Source organism: Rhineura floridana, chromosome 6, assembly GCF_030035675.1.
Source record: "Rhineura floridana isolate rRhiFlo1 chromosome 6, rRhiFlo1.hap2, whole genome shotgun sequence".
NCBI lineage: Eukaryota > Metazoa > Chordata > Lepidosauria > Squamata > Rhineuridae > Rhineura > Rhineura floridana.
Window position 1 is genome coordinate 18,552,093 of NC_084485.1, and position 17,463 is coordinate 18,569,555.

Below are 17,463 nucleotides of genomic sequence, written 5' to 3' on the forward strand. Positions count from 1 at the left end.
CTCCAGCTCCAAGGGTCCATCCATTGTTGTTTTGAGGGTTTCCCAGACAGCAGAAAGGACATAAGGTTGGTAATCATCTCTCTTTGCAAGCTTTTAGTTACTAAATAAACATTCAACTTTCACCCCATTTGTGTGGTCATTGCCTCTGAACCCACAAAGAACCATTGCAATTCATTCTGTGCCAGAAAACTACAACTTCTTCAACTTGGGGTAGAAGGACGAGGGGCTCAAGAGTCAGAGTCCCTGTCTATGACATCATCAGCTTGTGCCCAACCTAAAGAACTTGGCAAGGTCCTCAGTCATTAAAAAAAATAGAGGTTTCTGCAGAGGCTTCTGGGATAGTGTCATTTCCCTGTGATAGCTGGGTGAGAGGCAACAACTTGCATGTTGCATTTGGACCTGCCAGTGCTATTCATAAAGCTGCATCTGCACAATAGCACTCAGGCTGATCAGCACAGAATAGGCAGGAAGGGTTGGAAGGAATTAGAATGGTGCCTCATGAGGCCTGCAGACCATCATTGTAATATTTCACTTATAATACAAGAGGTTCTGGGACTCAGGGTCAGAACCAAGATTTATTTATATGTATTTATTTATAGAAAAGTGTTTGCCCATCTTTCTAATGTAACAAAAAATGCCTAGGCCATCACTGGACCATCCCATAATAACTCTGGAATGGCACTACAACACGAGACGGTATCGTTGCCAAACCAGGCATTGTGAGGGCAACATGATGGCTTTCTTGGCTACCGCTTGAAAGACCTCTACATGACTTGAAGCAGAGCAGGCTTTTGTTTTGTTTGTTTTAAGTGAGAAAGGAGGAAGAGATTATGTTTACACTGCATTTACTAGTAAGCCTCCATCCCCAAAGACTTATGACTTTCTCCTGCCCTTTCCCTTCAGTTCTGTCCTCCCCTTTCACACACACATGCACCTGAGATTCACGCTTTGGTTAGGGATCCATCTCTGGACCATGTCCATTTCTCAGGTACTCATTTATAAGCTTGTTCCATCCTGCTTCTGCATTAAGCTGTCATTTTTTTAAAAAAGTGATGAAAATTCATTTTCAGTACTTATATGAATATGCATTAATATGCATTTTATCACAAAATCTGCATTTAAAGATATATTTTATTTCAGTGTATGCATTTCTGAATGCATACACTGAACTCAAAACTCAGCCTCTCACCCAGTTTCTTGCTGGGGCTCCACCGGCTGCTATAAACAATGAGACCTCCATTTTGCCTCAGAGGTAGAAGCAAGACCTAATGACAGCTGAAAGGTCAACTTTAGGGGAGAATGGATTTAATCCTTGCATCAGCAACCCTAGCTTTTGCAGATCTTGTTAGCTGTTAAATCTTTCTCTGTGCACAATCCCTCCCCCCCCCCCAGCTATAACAGAAGTTCAGGCTTTGCGAAACCTCAATCTCAGCAAAGGAAAGCCAGGCACCACGTTGATCCTCTGGCCCTCATATAATGATCATTTCTGTTTTGTCCATTTTAATGGCTCTTTCCATCAAATGCACCACAAGAGTCTAATCCAGTAATTGAAGCACAGTGTGTTATCCTGGGAATGGGGGTGATGTCACAAATGTGAGATTATTAATAGCGTAAAACTGTGCAAGCGCCTTTTCTATGAGCAACAACCTGTGAATAGCAAAAAAGGGGTTGAGGTGGAGAAACACCTGAGAACAAAAGAAAGCTCCTCATTTGCTGATTTTCTGTCCCTCCTCCCCTTTTAGCAAAGAGTGAGAACCAATTACTTTCAGCAGAGTTCTGTTCCTGAGAGGGAGCATTTCAAACAGAATTCAGCAAATTTTATCATGCACAAAAGCAAAGTTTTGGTGTTAAAAATGGCCAAAAATAAAGCAACTTGATCTGCCAAAAGAGGGAAAAAAGTGTAGTCGTAGTTCCAGTACGACAGGAACAAAGATTTCTCTATGTCTCCAATTAGTTTCTCTCAACAGAATGCTTGCTCTTTTCCTGGAGCTCGCAAATATGATTGCTGATGTATTGCAAATGTCCTCTATCTATTTGTAGCTATGTGTGAACAGGGCTAACATTAATTCCCAACCTCTGCTTTCCCATAGATAGACAGAAACATGAGTCCTTTTTGGGACTCATGTGATGTTAACAGAGAGTCACTTGGACGTACATGAATCTTTTAAAAAGTGACAACAGCAGCCATTGGAAGGGCCAGTTAGGACCAGAACTACAGCACCAGGAAGGAGTTCCCTCTTTCTTTCCAAGCCATTGTGGAAGGAAAACTCTTCACGCTTAGTTTAGGAGAAACTGCCAGATGGACAGAAGTTTATTGCAATGCAAATATAATGATTGAATTGAAATTGAAATTGAAACTTTATTTTTACCCTGCCCTTTTTCCAAACTGGAACTCAGGGCGGCTTACAGATAAAACTACATATGGTTAAAAACATAGAAAAACATACAATTAAAATACAATTAAACTATGCACAACCTTAAAACCGTAAAGGGCACTTAAAAATCTAAAAACAATTTAAAATAATACAGATAATAATATAAAACAATAAAACAAGCCTTGTAAAGCCCAATCCTAAACACCGTCTATCCCAAAAGCCTGTCGGAATAAAAAAGGTTTTACATGCCGACGGAAGGATGGCAAGGAGGGGGCCATTCGTGCCTCCCTAGGAAGAGAGTTCCAGAACCTAGGAGCAGCCACCGAGAAGGCCCTATCTCGCATCCCCACCAATCGCACTTGCGAGGGTGTTGGGATTGAGAGAAGGGCCTCTCCTGAAGATCTCAGGGCCCGGGCAGGCTCGTATAGGGAGATACGGTCAGACAGATAGCCTGGACCTGGGCCGTATAGGGCTTTAAAGGTCAAAACCAGCACTTTGAATTGTGACCGGAAACAAACTGGGAGCCAGTGGAGCTGTTGTAACAAGGGAGTTGTATGGTCCCTGTAACCAGCCCCTGTTAGTACTCTGGCTGCAGCTCTTTGTACCAGTTTAAGTTTCCGAACAGTCTTCAAAGGCAGCCCCACGTAGAGTGCGTTACAGTAGTCTAAACAGGATGTAACTAAGGCATGCATCGCCATTTCCAGGAACGGGCGCAGCTGGCGCACTAGTCTTAAATGGGCAAAGGCACTCCTGGCCACAGCCAAGACCTGGGCCTCCAAGTTCAGAGCAGAGTCCAGGAGCACACCCAAACTGTGAACCTGTGTCTTCAGGAGGAGTGTAACCCTATCCAGCACAGGCTGATGACCAACAGGAGAGAGTTCCTAGTGACGCACAGCTTGATCACTCAGGATGGCCTCTCTGTCTGAGGCATGGTTACATACTGTTTTTATACTGATGCCAAGCAGACCATGCCGGAATAGGGGAATGCGGGACAGATGCATTATATCCATCCCATGTTCCGGGTCTGCTCAGAACCAGACGAAAACTGGGGGATGTAAGGTTCCTACCGACCTTTGACTGCTGTTATGTAATGCCAGGTCTGTGGCTCAGAAAACCTCGCTCATCCATGATATGATCTTGGATGGGCGGGCAGACCTGGCATGTATTACGGAGACTTGGCTGGACGAAGCCTCTGCTCCAATTCTTGAGGCCATGTGTCCGCCAGGTTTCCGTTACGCACAGCAGCCGAGGGTGGGAAGGCGGGGAGGGGGTGTGACAGTCATTTATCGAGAGTCCTTGGTTTTTACCAGACCTCCTCTCCATAGGACTCAATTTCTTGATTGTATGTACTGGAGGTTGGGCCCGAAGGGCAGTCTAGGGATCTTGCTGGTGTACCGCCCACCCCGCTGCACAGCAGATTCCCTGGCCGAGGTGCTGGAGGTGGTCTCGGCTGTACGGGCATTGTCCCCAGAATTGTTAGTGCTGGGTGACTTTAACGTGCATGCCGAGGCCGCCCTCACAGGAGCCCCTCGGGATTTCCTGGAAACCATGGCTTCCTGGGAACTGCACCTAAGTAATACTGGGCCCACCCATGTAGCCGGTCATGCTCTCGACCTTGTGTTTGTCCTGGGAGAGGAGAGAAGTGGTCTGAAGTTGGGAGTGGTTCATGCCACTCCTGTGTCATGGTCAGATCACTACCTGGTAAATATGGACTTCTCATTTCCATGCCCCCTCCGCAGGGGTGAAGGACCTATTAGAATGGTCTGCCCCAGGCGCCTGATGGATCCAGATGGATTCCTGACTGCGCTAGGGGAATTGGAACCTGCTGAAAGTCGCCCGGTCGAAACCCTGGTGAAGGAGTGGAATGAGGGGATCACCAGGGCATTAGACCGGGTGGCTCCGAAACGTCCTCTCCCCCTGAATAGAACTCAACTAGCACCATGGTATACACCACGGTTGCGTAGTTTGAGACAGGAGGTGAGACAACTAGAGCGCCGGTGGTGGAAATCTCGCTCCGAAGATGTCTGGACACAGGTTAGAGCAGCAGTAGCTGCCTACCAAGTGGCAATGAAGGCAGGAAAGAAGGCTTTCTTTGCTGCCTCTATTGCGTCTGCGGAGTGCTGTCCCAGGAGGCTGTTCCAGGTGGTCCGAAGCCTGGTCGGTCCAGTTGCTCAGGAACCCTTGGAACAGTCAAAGGCCTCCTGTGACATATTAGCAAAGCACTTCGCTGATAAAATCAAACACTTACGGAGCTCGATCCCATGCGCCGTGGATACAGTGAGTGAACCAGAGTTGGCCAGTTGCAAGCCGGTAAGTTGGGATCGGTTTCAGCTTCTCCCTTCTGAGGAAGTGGACAAGGTGCTTTCGTCTGTGAAGCCTACCACTTGCCTCACTGATCCTTGCCCCTCGTGGCTCCTTATGAGCTGCAGAGAGAAATTGGGCGAGGGGATCAAAGCGGTGGTAAACGCATCCTTGAAAGAGGGTGTGATGCCATCAGCCTTCAAGGAGGCAATTGTAAAGCCCATCCTGAAGAAGCCCTCCTTGGATCCCCAAGTTTTTAATAACTTCCGCCCAATTTCAAACCTACCATTTTTGGGCAAGGTCATTGAGCGAGTGGTGACCAACCAGTTGTCAGCACACTTGGATGAAACGGATTACTTGGATCCATACCAATCGGGTTTCAGGACTGGTCACGGAACTGAAACAGCCTTGGTCGCTCTGGTAGATGATTTGAGGAGGGCATTAGATAGGGGAGAATTCACCTTTCTTGTCCTCCTCGATCTCTCAGCGGCTTTTGATACTGTCAACCACAGTATCCTTTTACGTCGCCTGGAGGGATTGGGAATTGGAGGCACTGTATTACAGTGGTTCCATTCCTTTCTGTCCGATAGGTACCAACAGGTAGCACTGGGGGAGGAGGTTTCAGACCCTTGGCCTCTCAATTGTGGTGTGCCACAGGGTTCTATCCTCTCTCCCATGCTATTTAACATTTATATGAAGCTGCTGGGGACAATCATTAGGAGATTTGGGCTGCAGTGTCACCAATATGCAGATGACACTCAGCTCTATCTCTCGTTTAAATCTTCACCGGAGTTGGCTGTGGAGACCTTGTCCAAGTGCCTGGAATCCGTGAGTGGATGGATGGGAAGGAACAAGCTGAAGCTGAAACCTGACAAGACCGAGGTGCTGCTTGTGGGGGACAAAGGAAGGTTGGGAGATGTTGACTTGAAGTTCAATGGGGTAACTCTACCCCTGAAGGACCAGGTCCGCAGCCTTGGGGTTGTACTTGATTCCAGGCTGTCCATGGAGGCTCAGATTTCGGCAGTGAGCCGGGCAGCCTGGTATCAACTATACCTCATACGAAGGCTGCAACCCTACCTTCCTGCTCATCAGCTCCCACTGGTAGTACACGCCCTGGTCACCTCTCGCTTGGATTACTGTAATGCGCTCTACGTGGGGTTACCCTTGAAAACGGTCTGGAAATTACAACTTATACAAAATGCGGCGGCTCGACTACTTACGAACAGTCGCCGCCGAGATCACATCACACCAGTGTTGTTCGATCTACACTGGCTTCCAGTTGTTTTCCGAGCCCAATTCAAGGTGTTGGTATTAACCTTTAAATCCCTATACGGTTTCGGCCTAGTTTATCTTACGGAGCGCCTTCAACGCCACCAATTATGCTGCCCGACAAGATCAGCCACACAGGGCCTTCTCTCAATCCCGCTGACAAAAACAGCCAGATTGGCAGGTACTACAGAGAGGGCATTCTCAGTGGCGGCCCCCACCCTCTGGAACTCCCTCCCACAAGATCTCCGGCACGCCTCTTCCCTAAATGTATTTCGGAAAGCCTTAAAGTCCTGGCTCTTTCAACAGGCCTTTGGGATCTCCGGGGAGGGTTAATTGTCTTGATTGAAATGCCTGCTGCCCTGTTTTAATATTGTTGTTGCAGCTGTATTGCTTTTATACTGTTTTTATATTATATTATTTTATTTTATTATATTGTGTTTTAATGATTTTGTACGTCGCCTAGAGTGGCCATTGGCCAGATAGGCGACACAGAAATTAAATTTATTATTATTATTATTATTATTATTATTAATTATAATACCATATTTGGTAGCAAAGTTATACATGAGGGATGGTCTAACAAGCAGATGGGTCAGCATACACGTGAACATATTTCCAGTCCTTTCCAGCAAACTTCATGACTTGGTGTAACCAATAAACATCTCCAACTGTTACCAACATTTCCTGTTTTCAACTCTCCCATCCCTGAAAGCATAAGGCATCTTGTGCAACCTTACTCACTTCCTCATTTCTGCCAGCAGCTTGCAACTCAAAAAACTATGACTAATATGAGTGCAGTTTAAACCATTAAATGATTAGAGTCTTATATGGGAGGGGGTCGAAGCCAGCCTTCCACACCATCCACCTAATCAAACACAAATGCACACTAAGGATGAGGGAGAAATTTGATCAGTTTGAATTTATGGCTGAATTGATCAAATCCGCACTTTCCAAAACACTATGAAAACTGAAACATAGCCGTCCTTTGAAATTCACACTTACCTGAATGTTGCAATCCAACCAAATAATGTTTGCAAAAATGTATACATTAGGGGGCAATGTGCATTAAAAATGAATATATTTGTGAAAATAGCATATAAGAATGCATTACATTAGGAGAAATTGCTTGCAAAGATTAGTCAAAACTGCCTACATAAATGTGTTTATTAGGGAAAATTTGCACTAAAATGCTGGAGAATTTTCATGAGGTATTTTTTAAAAAAACTGCAAATTGCTGCAGCAATGTGGAGAACTGAATTTAAGATTGGAAAAATGAGAAACCGAGAGAACAGAATTTGGTAGATCCTTCCATTCCCTAATGCACACAGACTTCTATTTGGCAAGGGAGGGAAGTTGCCGCTGGCCAAAATGGACCAATGGAGGAGGGGAGGGATAATTTGGACCATGATATGGGATGACAATGGCTGGTGCTATGAAAGTTTGCAAAAAAATTCATCTTGTAACAAAACAGATATGAAGCTATTACCTGGCACAGTCTTGATCTATCTGGTCTACTGAACAGAGTGTTGGACTTAGACCTGCAGCAGGCCAGATATAATCACATCCCTTCTCAACCATGAAGCTCGCTGGTTGGCTTTGACCAAGATGCCTTCTTTTAACCTACTTCATGGGTTTCTTCTAAAGATACAATGGAACTTCCCCATGGATTCCACCCTGAACTCCTTGAAGCAAGGTTAGGTGTGACAGGTACAGATCTATAAACCACCTAATGTATAGATACAGACAAAGATGCTGCCCTGAAACCACTGCAGAGAGTAAGCATATATGTGTAGGAAGCATACTGTCCCTTCCATGGGATGGGAGCATTGCAGAAGGTGGCCCCAAGACCTGGAACCAGAGAAGTGAGGTCAGCCATTTGGGGATTGGTTCATTGCACTCAATAATCTCTGCAAACAACCGGCACTACTACTGACAATATTCAAGGTGGGCTTGATTTTTGTCTTCAGCTTTTGTCCTCTGAGGAAAAGCTATACTGCTTCTCCAGATGCCTTTACACTCCCTGAGCATTTCATTTTTCCCCACTGCCCCCTTACACACACACAAACCATCCTCTGATGACTCACCAGTTTCAAGGAATCTCTTTGCCAGTATCTCCTGGTTCCTCCTTTTCCCCCTCTCCCAAGCAGAATAGAGCAGCCTTTCCCAACCAGTGTGCCTCCAGCATGAGGCTGATGGGAGTTGTGGTCCAACAACATCCGGAGGCACACCGGTTGGGAAAGGCTGGAATAGAGCATCTAAATCATCCTAGCAGCTGTCCCCATGGGACTGTCTGGAGGTGCCATCTTGCGACAATGTGAACTGCATGTTATATCTTAAGAGAGTCAAGCCAGTTTCAAGAGTCAGGAGAGAAAGGATTTATGGAGAAGACCAAAGAGGTAAGAGCTCCAGTCCCCCTGCCAGAGAAATGCCGCTAGTCTTATCCAAACTCCTTTGATGTTCCTCAGTTTTGTCACCTGAGAAGGAATCTCCAAGTTCTCTTCTAAATTTACCACAGCTGAAAAGTTTGGGGCAGATCCTCTAGCCTTAACTGTGCATGTGCGGAGATAGCCTCCCATCACAGGCATCACTGCTGTGAACCGGCATGAGGCTAGAGCAGGGCAGTGTTGAGGCTGAGGCTGCATGGTTGCAATGGTGGGAGCACTGGATTGCTGGTGACTAGGGAGTGGTTCTGCAGTTCCGCCCCACCACACACCCCACTACTGGAACTTGCCCTAGGGAAGAGGCTCCTTGCCCTTTTGAAACATCCACCTGGCTTTTATTTGGAGCCGGTCCTCCTTTGGGAAATCTATGAAAGAGGAAGTCAGCATATCTTTGAACTCTCAAGCTAACATGGGCCTGTCTTGGTCTATAGAGCAGGAAAATATTCAAAGCAGGCATTACCCAAAGAAAGATGCCCAGTGTTTTCAAGTGTTCTATATTTGCCCAAATCTCTTTGTGGGCTTAAACGAGAACCCCTGCTGTGCCACTTATTCATCCAGCTGACAGCACTTCACATATGCTTAGATTCAGAAACTGGTTGTCTGTTTCCTTCGAATCTTACATGACATGCTGTTGGAAAGGTCCATTTACTGCTTGATGATAGTTATCTTCCCGGTTTAAGAATGAAACCTATAAGGAGAGGGGGATATTACCTCACTCCTCACTTGGGGCAAGCATTCCAGGGTTGCAAATTTTTGATCCACTCCCCTGTGGCTGTCACTTCAGTCTGCTCTGCAGCAATTAGTGGTTAGGTACCACTTCTGCAAAGGAGACACTTCTGTATGTACAGCTGAATCAGGACCCCTGTATGATCTGGTGTGCATGAAAACCTGCACACATTGAGCTGTATTTGCTGATGTGTCCCCTTTGCAGGTGTTGCACTCAGTGTGCTGGTGTCCAGGGGGAGGGGCATGTGATGGCAGAGCTGGGGCTAGGAAGCATGGCTCCATTCTCCGGCCATGCATGTAGCCCAACTCATGGGTAGGGAAGGGGGAGGAATTTGATTCAGTTCACATTTAAAGACCTAATTCACACTTTCCAAAACAATCACAAACTGAAACACACCCATCCTTTGAAATCCGCTCTTCTCTGAATTTTGCAATGCCATTCTCCAGCCAAGTAATGTATAAAAACAATGCATATGCTAGGGTAAACTGTGCATAAAAATTAATTCATTCATGAAAATAACATTTGAAATGCATTGTATTAAAGAAAATTGCTTTGCAAAACTGTGTACATATGGCAAAATTGCATAGATGTTAATTGTGAATGTTAGGAGAAATTTGCTGATGAATTTTCATGAGGACTTTTTAAAAAAAGAATTCACAAACTGATGTGGAAATGTAGACAACTGAAGACTGGGAAAATGATAAAATAACAGCAACTAAAACTGACAGATTTTCCCCATCCCTATGTCTGTTGAGGGCTAATGCTTAGCTTTATGCCACAAACAGTTCAGTCCCCTGTAAAGGTCACTAGAGCAGGCCAGGCCAGTTTTTCCCCTGACCAGTTGGCAATCCAATTTCACTCCCTTGTGATCCTCATCCTCATAGCTGAAGTGGTGGTTCTGCAAGTGCAGACCCTGAAAGTGCACAGAGATTGATCAATTTTGCAAACAGGATGCACACCTGACCACAGAAACTTGAAGAAAACTTGCTCAAAACAGCATTCTGACAAACAAGCTCGGGGGGGGGGAGAAGAGCCTTCTGCTTCTTTTCCCCCCACTGTCTTCTTTTCTTTCACACTCTTTTTAGACTTTCAACAGAGCCGAGAAAAAGATCAAATTTTCTTTCACTCACATGAACATAAATGCAGCTCACAGGAGGGGAAACCATTTGATGGCGATAAGTACTATATCCATCATGTTACGCTGTATAACATCCAATTTTCACAATCTTTTTTTAAACAAACTTAACAATACTTTCCTCCCTGCAGAGGTCTGGGTTGCTATTTTGCTATAAGTGTGGGTTTCCTAACACAGTCATCACAGGATTTGTATAAATTTTTGAACCAAGGTTTCACCGTGAGACTGTTCACACTGCATGTCTTACCTTGCAGCCCATGTCAACAGGAACACATTTACTTATTGAATTGAATTGAATTGAAACTTTATTTTTACCCTGCCCTTTTTCCAAACTGGAACTCAGGGCGGCTTACAAATAAAACCACATAAAAACATAGAAAAACATACAATTAAAATACAATTAAACTATGCACAACCTAAAAACTGTAAAAGGCACTTAAAAATCTAAAAACAATTTAAAATAATACAGATAATAATATAAAACAATAAAACAAGCCTTGTAAAGTCCATGCTAATAATGCATTATCCACAGCATCCAATAAATTAGGTTAATTATCAGGAAGTGTCTGTATGTTGCATTGCTCACTTCAGATTTTAAAAGTTTGAGTTTTTCTTGGGCAGGGCCAGAGGGCTGATACAGGAGGGTACAGGGAAGTTTCCTATATTATTCTCTCTGGATTCTTGCCCTTTTCTCTTTTTTTAAGCAGGAAAAAATAATAATGATCAAAGTTGAGGGCTTGTCAATTTGTGTAGAGCTGCCTGGTGGGTAGATAAAAATAGCAACAGCTGAGAGCAACATCTCCTCCTCCCCTGCCCCATCCTCAAAAAAGTGCTAACATGGTGTGAAAACGCTAGTGTTGTTGTGCTAATGAATGGGTGTTGAGAAACCAGATTTGCCTCCTAATGGGTTCTTTAAACTTAAAATGACCTTTAGGAACAGATTTGCATCTAGGCAGAGATCATCGTTATTGTTTAACGGAGGAGCTCTTTATCTACAGAGGGAAAGTTTCCCAACTCTTGTTTGGTGGGGATGGACATTATTTCATTTGATGGATTATATGGTTCTTCAGCCAACTAAGGCCTGAGAATTTAAAATGAGAGACAATTTGTGTTGTATTCCAAGAAGATATTTGAATGCACTGGATGTTTTCTGTGCGAGAGAGAGAGTTGCCCTGTATATTGCTTTTTAAAGCATGGGAAATGCTTAACCTTGTTTGTTTTCACAAGGCAAAGGTGCAAAAATGCAAGTACCCAAAAGCTGCTCTTGTGTAAAAAAATACATCATGTGCATCTTGGCTATTGTAGAGGCCAGGGATCCTAGAAAACATCATTGGCTTCTAAGTTTTGCAAAACCCAAAGGTCAGATATATTGTGAATTAGCGACAGGGAAAGAAATTTGTTCAGTTTGCATTTTAATGTGAGCCTACCTAGTTCACACTTCGTAAATCAACAGATGAACTAACATTCTTCAAAATTCACACTTCTCCAAATGTTGAAATGCTGTTCTCCAGCCAAATCTATGAACCAAAAACAAAGAGAGAGAGAGAGCACATATTAAGGGAAAGTGTGTGTGAGAGTGAAAACAACATGCACTAAATTAGGGAATGCATTACAAAAACACCTTTTATTTGAGGAAACTGCTTGCAAAAATGTATATATTAGGTGAAATGCACAAAAATGTGTACAAATTTTCATGCTGGATTTTTTTTAAAAAAAGGTTAGCAAACTGATGCAGAAATGATGCAAACTAAATTTAAGACTGGAAAAATGAGAAACTGGAAGCAACTGAACATGGCAAATCCATCCATCCCTGTAATTAATGGGCCCATTTTGCTGGAACCCCCCCCCTCAGCAGAATGACCAAGAGGGCCCCCAAATTCAGCAAGTCTGGCTTTACCCCATTTTGAAGTAATAGACATTACCACCTAAAAAGAGGAACCCTGTAGGACCAACAGGTCCAAACAGTGGCAGCTGGTGCCCATCGGGAAGACAGGGAGCCCAGCAGCAAGCGGAGCCCGAGCCAATGAGTGGCAGAGGCAGCTAATTCTGGTTTTATCCCCATCCTGCTCCCTTTTGAGTTCTACAAGGACAACAACAAGACAGAGGAGGAAGATGACAGGTAGCGCCACCCCCTGGATAGGTTGTAAGTAAGAAGGCAGGCAGGCGAGGGCTGGCTAAGGGTTGGCTGAGGTTAGTGGGGCAATGCCCCACTTGCCCTAATATATCAGCCTCCACTGAGTCCAAACTCTAAAATTTCCTCACTGTACCCCTGCTCCAGCCTACATGCATATCAATGCATACACATGAACATTAGTGCACTGTCTAGTAAATAGGGACAATCAGAGTATTTGGTTTCTTCCCATAAAAGGAAAGATAGTAATCATAATCTATTTCTCTCTCTCTCTCTCTCTCTCAGCAGAGAAACCAGTTTGGGGGTGTAATTTTGACTTGAAACGGATGGAAGGGAAAGGGTTCAGCAACTCCACATCATTTTATTTGTTTGAACTGACAATCTCCTGAGGGGGTTCTGGTTAAAAGAAAGAAAGAAAGAAAGAAAATCAAGGGGATATCATGAAACCTTACGTGACCTCTATCCTGAGCCTCACTGTGAAGTAGAATCAGGGAGTGGATCAGAAATATACATGCTCCTTAGGAATAATCAGATGAAGTCTGAAAAATGGAGGGCGGGAAGGAAAATGACCCCCTGCTCTCCCTAAATGGTATCCTGCAGCATAAGGCACGCTTTGCTGCTGCAAAGCAGCCTGGGTACTTGCCATTTAGTTATAGCTTTGTGCTTATGAATAAACCCAAACAGCTGATGCTATAGGCTGATTCATGTTTACTAAAAGACTAAGCTTGCTAAATTAATGTATTTCCTTGGCACCAAATCCAATGATGTATAGTATCATGCTGACTCTCTTTCAAGTACTTATTCTGTAAGGAAGTAAACATGTTAGAGGAAACCACAGCTCATGCATCAAAAGAAGTCAATAAAGAATTGATCTTCTGAATGAATGTAGATGAACATATCTCAAAACGAGATTTACAAGCAAAAGTTGATAATTCAGGTTCAGTTTCTCACTTGTACAGTGTAGTTAGTAAGCAGGGCCGGTTCTAAAGGGCGGCCAGGTTGGGCACTGGCCCGGTGGCCCCGGAGATACAGGGGGGCCCTCAGCCACCCCTCCACTACCCTTCCGTGATCCGCAGGCCCCCCACGCCCCCCCACACCCCTCCACCTACCTGTCTGCTGTCTTTTACCATTGCCCTTAACGAAGATGGTGGCTGCAGTTTCCCTAAGTTTCCCTTAGTTGATGGCAGAGATGCACACGCATAGCACACACACATGCCATCAACAAAGATGGTGGCGGAGGCATCATCCCCTTAGGGAAACCACAGCCGCCATCTTCGTTAAGGGCAATGGTAACAGACAGGAGACAGATAGGTGGGGGTTGGGGGTGCTGCACATGCATGCATGCGTGCACGCACACACACACGCCGGGGGCCAGGGCAAGCTGATGTCTAAGGGTCCTGGCATTCCTGGAGCTGGCCCTGTTAGTAAGCAAGCACCTACTTCACAAAGATGCTGTGAGAATTATAATCCATTGTCATATACTGGTTTAGGAACTTTTGACACATTCAAATAAATTATGGGGTTCAAGGTTGACAGATGCCATTTTCCTTCCCATTAATGCTCCTGTGAGCTATGCTGGGTCATCATGCAGCATCATTCACAGAGATGTTCTGGAAATGCAATGGCAGCCACTGGTGATGCACTGCTCCTTTTGTATGTGTGAATAATTCCACGTTGTAGAATCTATGTGGTGACATGACATCTCTCACAGAGGCATTGGGAGGAAGGGTGACAACTGCTATCTGAAGACCACCAAGAAGAGCACAATGCATCTAGGTGTGACTTTGCTTTCACCTCACCCAGATTTGCCTAATGAACATTTGGTACAACATCTTCCATTTCAGCAGCCACAAATAGGGTAGTGAAATTGAGGCAGGGGCACTTTGGCTCAGCCGTGTGGCAGGTAGAGATTCAGGGCCAGTGTCAGGAATCAGCATCAGAATCCCCTGGCCCTTCTCTGCCAAACACTGACCTTACATGATGTAGTTGCCACCACCTCTTTCTCTAGGTAGCAATGGTGAGACTGGGAACCCTTCAGGTCTGCCCCATCATCTTGGAGCAATGCCATGAGGCCACTTGCAGCTTTAGCTACTCCCGGTAGAATGAAAAGAGGGGAGCAGCACTGTCTACCTTGGGGTAGTGGTGGCAGATTGCTGTTGCCCAGAAGTAGGGGCATCTGGTAGCTCCTCCTTGCTGGCACTGATACTGGGCATTCTTGGAGAGAGGAGGCTCCTCTGTTGCTGAGTTGGTGGCAATAGGGCCACCTGCAGATGGTGGCAATTCTCCTCCCCCTTCTCATCCAAGTAGAGGAACAAGGCAACTGGTCTCCTCCCCATCTTGATAGGCCTTGCATTGATTGTTTTGATTGCTAGTTGATTGATTGCATTTGCATTGATTGATTTTAATCTGTGAACTAACCAGAGAACATGTATTTATTTACCCCACCCTTCTTTCACCAGGAAACCCAAGGTGGCATACATGTGGTTCCCAGGCGGTCTCCGAGGCACTGACCAGACCCAGACCTGCTTAGCTATATAGTAGATAGATAGTCTGACTGACTGACATGCGTTAACAAATATTGATCAGAATGAATAGCCATTTTTTCCCCATTGTGGAGTGTTCTCCAATGATGCCATTATTGTTTGTTTGTTTGTTTGGTAGATACTTCAGACGTAAAATTAAATAAGCTGTGATCACATCTGACATATCTTTTTTTTACTGGCTTCCAATTATTCCTCAAAGAGCTGAGATGTTTGACAATTTGTGCTCAGCTTTCCAAAGCGATGTATATAAATAACAGAACCAGATATTTTTTTTAATTGGACATTAAAGAATTGAAGTGTCTGAAGAACCCAATCAACTAGTAGCGTGTAGCCAAATAGCTGCCTTGTTGTTTCAAATTCAAATGTGAAACTTGTCTCTGCCTCTGTGCCCCCCCTCGCTTGTTCACACTTTCTTAGATCTTGTTGTCATTCTGAACTCTGTTTTTGCCTTTGGCTCCTAACCACCTTGCTTCCCTATTTCCTGGAATCTCTTCCCCGATTTCAGCTTGCTCCCCCACAGAACCTGTACTGCAGGTATTCTAATAGTTTTATTTCCTGAGAAGGTGGGATATTCATAAAGATTCTGTGCCATCACACTAGTTCAGCCAATTGGCTAATCTCCTCCTCCTCCCTCCACCTAGCAGTTGTCAAAGTCAAGAGCCAAGGTCTCAATACGAAGTTACATGGTCAAACTATTAATTTGCTTATTCTATGTCATCTTATATCACACTGGCTTTCAGCATGGCCCAGAATAAAATATGTTCAGAGAAGCAAGGGAATGTTGAGAATCACCGTGAGTCTGCGAGTCAAAGATGTCGGCACGGCTGCAACAATTATAGCTGTTTGGGGAGAAAAAAACCTGTATACATTCAGTGTCTGCGGACATTAATCTGCAAGGCTGTCATTAAATGGAATGGGGTCAGAGAGGGAGCTGTCTGCCAGCCATTCTCCATTAAATTCAGCTACTTCGGCACATCTCTAATTAAGAGACTCCAGCTTGAGTTCCAATTGACAAACCACTACATCTGGATGACAGACACTCAAGAATGCTTGAGGATCTAATACAGTGAGATGGGGTGATGGTTGAGGTAATTCTGGGGGAAAATTCTAATTACTTTCCACTTCAGAGGTTAAAAGCAGAGCCGAATTGAATTGGCCACTTCAGATTTTATGTGTTTCATCCAGGTTGCTGTGCTCTAAAAGCAAATATCTGGATCCAAACGGGTGACCCTTTGCTGATATATTCAGTATGATGCCATTTCATCTCTCCTGGCATTCATTGGTCAATGCTTTGCCCCTTCATTGGTTTGTAATTCAGTATACCAGTGCTCTGTTCAACTTAATTTCCAGTACATAATGCAAGATAATCAATGACATACCTTTAGAGAAACAAGAGCCATCAAGTTGAAAAATAAGAAAGAGAACCAAATTCAAGATGATGAACAAAGAACTCTGTATCTTGGTAAGTGAACTATAAAAATCCAGGCAACAAATGCACAGGAAAGGTGATGAATACATGACTGAATAGTCAGTTCTGTCCTAATATAAAGGCATGTTGCATGCTGGAAACTGACAAACAAGCTACAAATTAGTGGAATCCCTGTTTGTTAGGGATGCTTAAGAAATCTGATTTCTGCAAATTACAATACGAATGGAACTGATCTGCATCTCTGGATTAAAATATGGATTGGAACTTAATTATCTACTGTCTTTTGAACTTCCCATATGTTCCAGCTGAGCTCTCATCTGAAGAACTATCTCAAAATACATTTAACAATGCATTTTATTTAGAAATACACATTAAGAAATGCATATTTTGAGAGAAAATACGTAAGTCCAGACATACATGCTTGCGGGTAAGATGGCGGCGTAAGAGCTCGCTACGGCTGGAGCTCCGCCACCATCTGTTTCTTTCAACATCTTTCAACATCTTTTTAGCATTATTTTTGGGATTGGGAACGCCTCCTCTCTGTTTTACAACTTGCAATTAACGAGGGCCATTAACAGCAAGAACGCTAAATAAGAACAAACATAGGAACGAGCGCGAACTTACCATCAGCTGTCGAGCTGGCGCTGCGAGGTTCGGGTGAGAGCCGTTCCCTCGTGGTGCCGAGGTCGGGTGAGAGACGACCTTTGTTGGCTCAGGCTTGTTGCTTCTGCCTCGCCCTGCCGTCCCGTCGCTGTGTTTGTGCCTTCGGTGGTAGCTGTGTTGTTGTGCTGCTGACTGGGGCGTCGCGGTGTTGTGGCGTTGTTCCCATTACCTCGCCTGTTTGCATGCAGCTGGGCTGCCGCTGGAATTCCATTGCTGGGGCTTGCGCACGCTGTGGCCGACCTGCTCCTCGGGGTGCCGTTGTCGTGGTGGGATCGCTGTTCTTCATTGCTGTCTACTGCTTGTCTGCTGTCGTTGTCGACTCGTTCGCTTCTGCCGCTGCTGTGCCGCCGCCGTTGCCGCCCTGCCGCTGTGGGCCGTTGGTCTGTGCCGCTGGTGGTGGGCGCCTGCTGTCGAGAGTGAGAGCATGGCGTGCGGAGTTTGGGGCGTAG